This window comes from Zea mays, chromosome 3, assembly GCF_902167145.1.
Source record: "Zea mays cultivar B73 chromosome 3, Zm-B73-REFERENCE-NAM-5.0, whole genome shotgun sequence".
Lineage (NCBI taxonomy): Eukaryota > Viridiplantae > Streptophyta > Magnoliopsida > Poales > Poaceae > Zea > Zea mays.
Genome location: NC_050098.1, coordinates 10,123,939 through 10,136,568, shown reverse-complemented (window position 1 = coordinate 10,136,568; position 12,630 = coordinate 10,123,939). Strand labels below are relative to the sequence as shown.

At 44.3% G+C, this 12,630-nt stretch overlaps 1 non-coding gene across 1 annotated transcript; it reads left to right on the top strand.

The window, feature by feature from the left end:
- Positions 1-8,278: 8,278 nt before the first annotated feature.
- LOC111591210 (small nucleolar RNA Z247) lies at positions 8,279-8,417 on the top strand. The gene has a single exon (XR_004857451.1). It is a non-coding gene; the product is annotated as a small nucleolar RNA Z247 (small nucleolar RNA).
- Positions 8,418-12,630: the final 4,213 nt, after the last annotated feature.

Here is a 12,630-nt window from a genome sequence, read left to right as displayed (position 1 = left end):
AACCTAAACACACGGCATGTCAGGGTACTCCGACCCCACACATGACAACCGTCCCCATCGATTCCTCGTTCGCGTCCAGGCCTCACCGCCTTGGCATACAATGCTCCACTGACCCCGGCTGCCGCCGTGCAGTGACCGCACTTGTACCCACCATAGCTAGCATGGGAGATCCAGTCTCAGGTCACATGAGGGATAAAGTCCGCGCCCGGCTTCACTCAGGTACTAGGTTTACCGGTTACCATTTTTCCCGGCATGTGCTTAGTACGTTCAAAAGCTTGACTCAGGTATCCACACATTAATCCTTAATTCTTTTTCTCGTCTCATGGTCAAGGCATCCTCCCTGGATCCAAGTCCATAGACTAACATAGATCCCGTTATCAAGATGAATACAATCAATTCCTGACCTCGCGCGAGTGCTAGAAAAATCTCTCGACTTCTACCGAGATCCTGATTAGCAAGCAGCTACTCGACCTAGCATACTAGTATTCATCTCAAAAAGGAATCCTAAGTTTATGCAACTAGAGGTTTCAAGCAACTCCTACACTTAAGTGTACATTTCAATCCTACAAGCATTAAGTGTAGTAAAGTAGCATATAATAATATGGTTATGCATATAAACTGGGGTTTGCCTTCAACAGCTAGGGCTGGAGGGAGATCCTCGATAGCAGCCTCGGAAGCCTGCTCCTGGTCCTCCTCTTGGACAGATCCTTGCTCGGGGATGAGCACGTACTCTCCGTCGGCGAGATTACAATCTAATGAATGCAATGTGTAAGATATATGCATGATATGATATGTGCTTTAGTAATTTCAACCTTTGATGGTGTATGGTCTACTTAAAATAGATAGAGTTAAACCTTACTTATGTGAGACCTTTGGGTGGTATACTTGGTAAATTGGGTCAAACTTAGCTAAGTAAGTGGTAGGTTTATTTTCTTTGGGGTTCCATCAAATTCTTTTTTCTTTTTTTAGCCTTAGTGAGTTTGACAAGAATTCAAGTTGGACTTATCGGAGTGAGGTTTATTTCTTCTTTCTTTTTCTTTATTCTCCTTAAGTTTTTGGAGTGGGTTTGAACTACAAGTTGTTTTAATAAAATTTCAAAAATCCTATAAAAATTACAGTGGCTTATTACTGGTGTATAATTCTCTGTCTCAAAATTTGGGGATCAGAAAGTGAATAGTTTTCTCTGGACAAAATTACCAAGTTTTAGGGCAGAAGGGGTGCTTTGAACTACAACTATTAATTAAAAGTAGGTAATCCTCTAAATCTTATTTTTGCTGGCTTTTAGGTGCTATAACATGACTTGACACAAATTTCTAGTCATTATTACCTATTAGTTATTTTACTAGGGTTTTCCCAAGTTTCTATCCAAAGGGGTGCTTTCTACTACTACTATATTTGAAAAATATCAAACAACAGACTTTTGATTTTTCTTAGCTTCTATTTTGTGCAGGAGCAATCATTCTGAAGTTTGGCATCTTTTTGCTTAAGGGAAGGGGTGGTATGTATTAATTGGATTAAATGGCCTTTCTTATAAAATATTAGCAATAGGTATTATTTTGCATCTTTTTAATGAGTTTGCATTTTTCTCTGGTGGCCTATCTCATTATTGACCTAGCAAAATTTTATTTGCCCATTATTGCATTATTATGGGTTATTCATGATTTATTTAGAAAATGACTCATTATCATATTACACTTATTTACCCTACTTAAAATAATGGGCTAGGGTGTTCATTATTTTTGCAGTGGGGTTCTGGTGGTTTTAAGTCCACTGGATTTTTATTACCAATTTTGGGTCTGTTTTGTAATTCTAATAATTGATTTCCAGTTGGAATAATGCTAAATAAAACATTTTATTTTAAAACTGATCTGAACTAAAGGTCTCTTTATTTTTCCTAGGTTCTCTGTTACTTAAGCAAACTAGGAAAAATAATTTCACTCACTGTTCATTAATTTCTAATGCCTTTCTGATTTTCCTAGGTTTTGGGCAGAAATGGTTTTTAATGAATATTTACACTATATTCTTCAATACTAGGGTTCCTACTATTTTTAAACAGTGTCTAAATGAGGTTTGAATACCCACAAATTTTCTTAGATTCAGCACAGAAGAAAAACTAATTTTCCTTAATTAAACAAGGTTTGGTCAGTTTATGTTTTTAATTTTAAACTCTAAAAATTAGAACAGAAGGCATAAGGTTCATTATTTTTAAATGATAGCTCATATTATTCAGGGTCTAGCAAAATTAGTTTGACAACTTTTGCATAAGAATTCATCAAGTTATGGATTTCCTAAGTTCTCTGGTTATTTAAAAAGATTAACAGAATTGATTAAATGGAAAACTAATTTTCACTAGGGTCCCTGGCGGGTGTTTCAAGTTTTTCCTCACGAATCAGTCCCTGGGCTACTATTCACATGAGACACTGACATTGCAGAAAACCCCCCGGGTTCTTCTAATCCTAACCCGAGGTCCTTCTCTTAACTTAAACAGTGCCCGCGGCGGAAGAAAGGGTGGAGGGGCTTACCGGCGGCGAGATTGCTCCGGTGAGGTGGTCGAGGACGTAGGGGAGGTCTCGGGGATCACAACGATGTGCGGGTCGCCGTCGGGGGTGGTCGGAGTTGGCCGGTCCGCGTGCGCAGGCGAGGGAGCTCGTCGGCGGCGAGGAGTCCGGCCTATCCAGGGCGAAATTGACCAATCAAATGGGTCAAAGAGCTTCACCAGAGATTAAGGAAGGTGTGCGCACGAGGAATTGAAGAATGGCTCACCGGAGAGCTCGGTCCACGCGTGCAGGCGGGCGACCGAAGTCCGGCGAGGGTGATCTCGGGCTTCCGGTGAAGTTCTGCGGGGTCCGAGGGCTTGGGGAGCTTCACGGGCCTATGGCGGAGCTAACCGAAGCACTGGCGCGACTTGAGGGCGACTGAAGTGGGCTGGCCACTGTGGCCGAAGCTCTGGCGGTAATGGCGGGCGGAAAAGAGCTCGTCGGAGCTAAGGAGGGGTGGCTGGCCGGTGATGGTGAGCGTGGGGTGAAGTGAGGCGCGCCCGGGGAGGCTTTATAGGCGCGGGCAGGCACGGTCGAGGGCAAGGGCGTGCGGCGGACTTGACCGAACGCCAGGGCGAGCGCGCGCGTTGGTTGGGCGAGCGCCGACATGCCGACCAGGGTCGAACACGTGTGCCCGTGCGTTCTGCCCAAGTTCTGGCGCGTGTGGTCACTCATCCAAGCCTGCTCTCGCCTTGGTCAGTGCACAAAACCTCTTCTCCTCCCTACAAGCTATCGATCTTTGAAAGCTCTCTTGTGGTTTTGGTGTTTGGATGACAACTCAATTAAAGGACTAACAAGTGTGTTAAGTGTTGAACAGGTGCTTAGTGTAAAGCTGACAGGGTTCAACACAAGTGAACAAATGTGATGGTCCAAGAACTGGATTATGGATACATGATGGACATCACAAGTAAGATGGACATTGCAAAAGTGATACTCGGGTGAGTAGCTCGGAGACAACTGATCAAGCCAAGGACTGAGGCAAGAAGAGCTTCGAGGTACCAAGTGCACGGGAGAAGGTCAAGGAGACTGAGGAACCCAAAGCCAAGGGTGAAGAAGAAGGCTTGCAAAGTCAAGGGTGATCGAGTTGAGAACAGCTACGACACATCAAGGATCACTACATAAGGACGTGACTTACAACCAATGAGGTAAAAGCTACAGTCATGTGGTGTAAGTCATAAGGCTCAAGATCAAGCTCTAAGAAGGAGATCAAGGTCACTAGAAGGAGAACAAGTGTCAAAACCAGAACTGGAAGCAGCCCAAAAGAGCTAAGTTCATGTCGATCTTTAGTTTGGGTGGTTCCTATGTTTGGAGATGTTCTATGTGACCTTTGCAGGATGTTGGAGCTAAGAAATGTCAATCTAGATCAAGTCAAGCCAACTTGATGATTTATGAGTCCAACATCAAAGCTCAAGCATGTGGAATGCTATAGATTTAATGGTTAAGAGAAGGTATGTTTCTATACTTAGTACATTGGTTTTGTGGACTAATATACTTGTCTAAGTGTTAGAAACAGAAAGAAGAAGAAAAGAAGAGAGGTGCAAAGGGCTTGGCTATGTACAGCCAAGGCAGCTCAGTCTGGCACACCGGACTGTCCGGTGGTGCACCGGACAGTGTCCGGTGGTGCACCGGACAGTGTCCGGTGCGCCAGGCTGAACTCCAGTGAACAAGCCGCTCTCGGGAGAAGTCTGGCGACGATCGGCTATAATTCACCGGACTGTCCGGTGTACACCGGACTGTCCGGTGAGCCAACGGTCGGCTTGGGCAACGGTCGGCCGCGCAATCCGCGCGTGACACGTGGACGAGCCAACGGTCAAATGGGGGCACCGGACTGTCCGGTGTGCACCGGACATGTCCGGTGCGCCAACGGCTCCCGCATCTGCAACGGTCGGCTTCGCCATAGAAGGAAAGAAATCGGGCACCGGACTGTCCGGTGCGCCACCCGACAGAAGACAAGATTTGCCTTCCTGGTTTGCTTCCAACGGCTCCTAGGCCCCTTGTGCCTATAAAAGGGACCCCTAGGCGCCTCAAGCAATACACAAGTGCAGCCAACAAGTGTAGACATCACTCGAATCAATTCTCGCTCTCCCTCTTGTGTGTAACTCTATAGTTTGTGTAGAAGGCACAGCTATAAGCCTTTAGAGAGAGGAGTAGTGCTGCTAAGAGCTAGAGCAAGGTCTTGAGCATATCGTTACTCTGCCGAGGTGCTGCCAAGAAGTTTGTAAGCAGCCGCGGTTCTGTTGTAACCCCACTCAATAGTGAAAGGCTCTATCTGTCATATTGACAGATCTGAGCAAACGGAGGAAGGAGTTGAAATAGACTCCAAGCCCAGGTGTGGCTAACTCCAACGAGGACTAGGCAAGCATTTCAGGCTTGGCCGAACCTCGGGATAAACCCTTGCGTCTGTGTGCTCTGTTCTATCCTGACTCTCTGTCTTACTCGTTTTTATATCAGCACTTCAATACTTATTTGTGCTATAAGCTTGATCTGAAGTGCAGGACATATTGAGACATGATCTTCCATTCCGCTGCAACCTACTCGAAGAGTCTTCTCACTCCACTGCGTACTAAGTCTTCGAGTAGAGTAAGAATTTAAGTTTTAAAGTAATAAGTTTTATTCGCCTATTCACCCCCCCCTCTAGGCGACATCCAGATCCTGTTCCCGGGTCAAAGGGAACTTTCAATCTTGTGTGGGGGTCATAGGATTTTGCCTACTGATTGCAGAGATATGGAGCCCGGAAATCTGGTTTGTCTCCCTGCTCAAATCCGAGGCAAATCCAAGGTTTTGTCGCGTCTAGGTCTCGCGTCCTAATGCCATCTTCTGGCATGCGACAGAGGGGTTAGTTAGGCACATTTTTGTTAATGGGGCCATTAGGATTTGAGTTAGGGATCAAGGTGAACACGCTTGATCTTTGACTCAAGGTCTGAAATTCAGAATTCTAAAATTCAGAATTTCCTATTGAGTCCCCACATGAGAAGCTTGCTTGGGGTTTTATTTGAATTATTTTGGCCAAGCTTCTTCAATCTTTATTGTTGCTTATTAAATATACTTCAATGTTTATAATTGGCCCAAGCCATGATTTTAAATTTTTCATACCCTTTCCCCATTCTCTTGGATTTTGCTCAGAGGGCTCAATTAGGGTTTTTGTTGGGGTTGCACATTTTGCCTTTTTGAAAAAAACCAATTGTTTTGAACATGATACTTCTAAGTATAGGCTTGGTGGATCCTTTATTCTTAAGTCAAATTGATGTTCATACTTAAATTTGGTTCACATAAGATGATGGTTCATGGGTTAGCACTTTGAGAGAAACCCTAGGTGACACTGGGGTGTCACAGGATTTAGGGGGAACCGCTGTACAGGGTGGAGATATAGGGGGAAGAGAACGCTGACGTGGCACGTGAGTGGGATATAGGAGGAGAAATTTAGGGGTAACCGCTGAACACATTCTCAGTGGACCTTCTTCTGCTTCTGCCTCTAATTCCTGCTGTTGAATGGCACCTTTTCTGCACATTAGGTGTACAGAGACAGTTCCGAGTACCAATGCCATTGGAGCTGGAGAACAGAGAGTAGCTTAACATTAAGCTCTGGGAGTGTGAGAAATGAGTAAGGGTATGATTGGTTGGATGCGAGAGTGGCCTGGCTCGTGTGATCAACCAATCACGCGGTAAGTGAATATTACTCCCTCCGTTTTAAATTATAACGTATTCCAACTTATAATTGGAAGCTATTGCAGAAAATGTTGCAGGCTATGCCTGAAGACAGTCTGCTGCAGAAAGCAATGTGCATGCAATATGCATGATGACACTTGCCGCGGCGAGGCAGCTGGAGGAACAACTGAATCTAGAAGATATGCATGTTAGTCCCCCGATTCTCTGTTGTGATGATGCGCCCCTTTCTAGAATTATGCCAACGCTAGCGTCAGGATGTTGATTTCAGTGTCACTATGGTGTTTTTCAGGGTGGGGGCGGATGTTTTCCATGGTTGGGCGGGCAGTTCAGATGCTGAACGTTTGATGAGCACATTCAGCTTCAGTGGGTCTGTCGAGTTCTAGGCTCTTCACATAGAAGAAGACCAGCGGCGGACCGGAGGTTTTATGGGCTCAGGGAAAATTTTAAATAGAGACCCATCAAACTATTGTTATATAAAAATAGTACTAATATATAAGCTCAAGATACATCTAAAAATATTTATACCAAGCAACAAATAAATAAAAGATACATATTATAGTATTATCTTAAAAGTTCTTTTAACATGTTTAAATACGACCGGGTTGTGAACGCTTTGTGGCTACTAATTATTCGACGTTTCACTATTAAGCTATTGTGTCTGATAGTGTAATTACTGAATGTATAACTAGGTTCGGGACCCTATGTAATTGGGGGCCCGGGGCGGTGGCCTCTCCGCCCCACCCTCAGGGACGCAACTGAAGAAGACCCTCTGCGTCATCGTGGACAGTCCAGTCCTAGACACGGACCGTACTGAAGCGTGCATAGGAGGATTCGCTCCTTCGTTTAGGTCGTGGACCATCCAGCGCTGTGTCGTGGACCGTTCGCGTCTCCGCAGAGAGCATCGCCAGACGGTACACCTCTGTTGTTTGGCGGCCAGATCGACGTCAACAATATATTTTATATATGTGCCTACATTTATCATTATTTTATTTGAATGTGTACACATAAAAAACGAATACTTCATTTGTCCTAAATTAAATTTTGTTTTAGATAATCAATGGATTCATGCAATATTTGATGTATATGTTTTATATACGTCTCTAAATTCATCATCACTTATTTGAATATAGAATAAAAATTAATAGTTAAAACGAATACTATTTTGGAACCAATGGAGTGCTATTTTGGGTCTGAGAGAGTATGTTGATGTATTGTACACAATATTCGGTTGCATCTTATTTCTGAGATTTTGCATATAAAAATGCAAGTCAATGCATTGTGGGCCGAACTGTTACAGGAGGGTTGGAAATGTTAAATGATAGCATATATTCTATAGATAGAAGGGCAGATTTCCTCTCTCCTAAAGAGTTGCGTCTCTGATTTTCTTTCTCCTGAAGAGCTACGCCTCTGATCCTTTCCTTGATTCTCTAGTATGGTTACCATACTCATGTACCCTGTACATCTATATAAACAGAATACAAGCCCCTTGCAGGGCAGGCATCGAGCCAAACTAACATGGTATCTCAGCCAGCGAAATTTTAGACGTCAACCACAACAGCTGCTCTTCCTTCCTCCTCCTCCCCAGCCACCATGTCCTCCACGCTATCTACTTCTTCCCCTGCACTGATTCCGCTACACCATGCTGTCACGATTCGGCTCACGAAGAGCAATTATCTTCTCTGGCGTGCTCAACTCATGCCCTATCTTCAAAGCGCGAAGCTCATTGGCTTCATCGACGGATCCACATCTGCACCGGCCCAGATGATTGCCTCCTCGACGGCGACCGGTGCTGACCAAGTTCCTAATCCAGACTATGGCCGTTGGTGCGATCAAGATCAGCATCTTCTAAGTGGTCTTCTCTCAACAATGACTGAAGACGTTCTGCGTGACGTGATCTCTGCCAACACCTCCAAAGAAGCCTGGGATATTCTTCAACGGATGTTCTCTTCATCCACTAGAGCTCGTACGGTTCAAATCCGTGTTGAACTCGCCACAACCAAGAAGCATGGCTTGTCTGCTGCTGATTATTTTCGAAAATCAAGAATCTTGCCATCGAGATGGCTGCTGCTGATGCTCCATTGCGTGACGATGAGGTGATTGCCTATCTCCTTGCTGGTCTTGGTGCTGACTATGATGCCTTTGTTACATCAATGACCACAAAGTGTGAGACCCTATCTCTTGATGATGTTTATGCATACCTAATGGTTTTTGAAGCCCGTCAATCTCAGCATCAGGCTGAGATGCAGCTGCATACTGGATCCTCTGTTAATTATGCTGGTCGTGGTGGTTCCTCGCATTCTCGTGGTCGTCCTGACCGCGGTCGCGGTCGATCTCGCGGTGGCCCCTTTCCCCGTTCGGGTGACACCAGAGGTGATCGTCGCAATCCCTCTCGTCCTCCATGCCAGATTTGTGGCAAAGAGGGACACACTGCCGTGCGTTGCTGGTACCGCATGGACGCATCCTATAATGAAGATCCCCCTTCTGCAGCGTTGGCAGCCACATCTTCCTACAAGATTGATCCCAATTGGTACAGTGATACCGGCGCCACGAATCATATTACAAGTGATCTTGACCGGCTTGCTCTTCGTGAACGTTATCATGGTGGTGAACAAGTTCAAGTGGGCAACGGTGCAGGTTTGCCTATTTTGCACATTGGTCACTCTTCTATTAATACTGCCACTCGTTCTCTTGCATTGCGTAACGTTTTGCATGTACCTCAAATTGCTAAAAATCTACTGTCTGTCCACAAATTCTCTCGTGATAATGATGTCTTTTTTGAATATCATCCATGGCATTTTTCTATAAAGGATCGCAAGACACGGCAACATCTTCTGGACGGACGTTGTGAGGGAGGCCTTTACCCTCTCACACCATCAGATGCAGATGTTCTCAAACAGGCTTTAGTGAGTCGAGCCACCACCACCACACAATGGCATGCAAGACTAGGTCACCCCTCTAGTCAAGTAGTGCAGTCGATTCTCCACCACAATAAAATCCCGAGGTCCAAAGAGTCTGTTTCGCAAGTCTGTAATGCATGTCAGCTTGCCAAAAGTCACCAATTACCATATACTTCTGCTATCCATCGATCAGAATCTCCATTAGAACTTGTATTCTCTGATGTTTGGGGCCCTGCTCCAACATCTGTTGGTGGATATAAATATTACATTAGTTTCATTGATGATTTCAGTAAATTTTCATGGATCTATCTTATGCATGACAGATCTGATGCATCCCGCATTTTTTTTGCAATTTCAGGCTCATGTAGAACGTCTTTTAGACACTAAAATCAAATGCGTGCACTATGATTGGGGTGGTGAATATCAAAGAATTCATAACACCTTTTTTCGATCCTTAGGCATTGCACATCGTGTCTCTTGTCCTCACACACACCAGCAAAATGGCTCCGCTGAAAGAAAACACCGTCACATTGTGGAAACTGGATTAGCCCTTCTTGCACATGCTCATATGCCTATCAAATTTTGGGATGAGGCGTTTCTTACTGCCACATATCTAATAAATCGACTTCCAACTCGTGTGATTGATCACAAATGTCCTCTAGAGCGTCTTTTAAAAACTCCACCCAATTATTCCCTTCTTCGCATTTTTGGATGTGCCTGTTGGCCTCACTTGCGCCCATACAATACACATAAACTTTCTTTTCGTTCCAAACAATGTGTTTTTCTGGGTTATAGTTCATCTCATAAAGGGTACAAATGCCTTGACACTGATTCCGGTCGCATATATATTTCTCGAGATGTTATCTTTGATGAAAATATATTTCCTTTTGCTCAGATTTCATCTATTCCCACGTCATGCAATTCCTCTAATTTGCGTCAATTGCATTTAGATAGTGGCAGTTCATTTTTAGAAGGTGATCATATGCATATATCCTGGCCTGCTAACTCTCTGGTTGCAGCAAACTCGGTTCCTCCAGCAGCACCTGTACCTGTCGCATCCACTTCAGGTTTTGAGCCCACACCAAATGCAGCTGCGCCCGTCCTGTCAGGTTCTCCGGCTGCACCACTATTGCCTATGCCAGTCTTGGGAATGCCGGAGACATCGCTCATACAAGATGAAACTCACCTGCCAACCGAACAATCCTTGCCCTCTACTGAGTTCTGTTCTGAGGCACATGCATTGTCTGATGATCACAATACAGAACAATAGATCACACCAGATTCTGTGTCTCAACCATCAGTGGTAGCACCTGTCTCTCATCCGTATGGCACCAGGCTCAAGTCAAATATATGCAAGCCTAAGGTACGCACTGATGGAACAATTACTTACTCTGCAGTTTCTGTCCCTGATATTGAGCCTACATCACATATTGCTGCTATGAAGCATCCTCTATGGCGTCAGGCTATGATTGATGAATTTCAGGCTTTAATCAAAAACAAGACGTGGCATCTTGTCTCGCCTCATGCTAATCTCAATATTATTGATTGTAAATGGGTTTTTTGAATTAAACAGAAATCTGATGGGTCTATTGATCGTTATAAAGCACGTCTTGTTGCCAAAGGGTTCAAACAGCAACATGGTATTGATTATGACGATACTTTCAGTCCAGTTGTTAAACCTACTATTGTCAGGCTTCTGCTCTCTCTAGCAGTCTCTCGTAATTGGACTATTTGTCAAATTGACATCCAAAATGCATTCCTCCATGGGGTTCTCCATGAGGATGTCTACATGAAGCAACCTCCCGGTTTTATTGATTCCACTCATCCAGATTACCTCTGCAAATTGGATAAAGCACTCTATGGTCTCAAACAAGCACCGCGTGCATGGTTTTCACGCCTCAGCTCCAAATTAATTGACCTCGGGTTTTCTCCATCCAAAGCTGATGTATCCTTATTCATTTTTAATCACCAAGGCATTCAAATATATATGCTCATATATGTGGACGACATCATCATTATTAGTTCGTCTTCAGTGGCCACCGATCGTCTCCTTCAACAGCTTCGACAAGATTTTGCAGTGAAAGATCTTGGTGCTTTGAGTTATTTTCTTGGTGTAGAGGTTAACCAGAGTTCACAGGGCATTATTTTGTCTCAGCGCAAGTACATAAAGGACCTCCTGACCCGAACTGGCATGAGAAACTGTAAGGGTACCTCTACTCCTATGTCTCCGACGGAACCGTTGAAGCTCGTGGGAGGTCAACCCTTATCTCCCGAGGATGCTACCAGGTACAGGAGTGTAGTTGGTGCGCTCCAGTACCTTTCCCTCACTAGACCGGACATCTCTTTCTGCGTCAATAGAGTTTGCCAATTCATGTCCTCACCGACACTCGAACATTGGATGGCTGTTAAGCGAATTCTGCGATACTTGACTGCTACGATTGAAATGGGTATGTGTATTACAAAGTCGTCATCAACATTGCTCAGTGCCTTCTCTGATGCTGATTGGGCAGGTAATCCTGATGATCGACGAAGCACCGATGGTTTTGCCATATTTTTTGGCAAAAATCTCATCTCTTGGAGTTCTAGGAAACAACCAACAGTATCTCGTTCTAGTACAGAAGCTGAGTACAAAGCTATTGCTGATGCCACTGCTGAAGTAATATGGTTACAAGTCCTTCTCCGGGAACTTGGTCTTCCACAGCCTCGTGCTCCGACTTTATGGTGTGATAACATTGGTGCGACATACCTCTGTGCTAATCCCATATTTCATCGACGATCAAAGCATGTTGAAGTAGATTACCATTTTGTCCGAGAACGAGTGGCTACTAAACAACTTGAGGTTCGCATCATTTCGTCCAAGGATCAGGTGGCGGACGTTATGACTAAACCCCTGACCATTACACCATTCAGTATATGTCGACGCAATCTGAACATTGCTTCACCATGTCCAGATTGAGGGGGATGTTAAATGATAGCATATATTCTATAGATAGAAGGGCAGATTTCCTCTCTCCTGAAGAGCTGCGTCTCTGATTTTCTTTCTCCTGAAGAGCTACGCCTCTGATCCTTTTCTTGATTCTCTTGTATGGTTACCATACTATGTACCCTGTACATCTATATAAACAGAATACAAGACCCTTGAAGGGCAGGCATCGAGCCAAACTAACAGGAAAGACAATACTATGCGCTTAATAAAAAGCAAAATGGGTGCGATTACTTATTCAGTGCAAGCACCTAATTAAATCATGCAAAACATCAATGTAGATTCAATGACAGTTGTCGTTCTTGTATTTCTATCCTTTTTATGTTTTTGTGTTTTTATATTTTTACCTTCTCACGTTTTTGTAGTTTGATCTTTTAGAGAGTGACGTGGAAGAGTAGAATATAAAATAAAAAAAATCGGACAATGTTGGATGTAGAATTCTAGAATCTAGATTACATCCTTGCACAGAATTTGTTCGGACTCCGTGTTCTGCACGCGAGAACCCAGAGGAGCGCTACAGAACGGAGATTTTGCCGCCTCCGTCCCC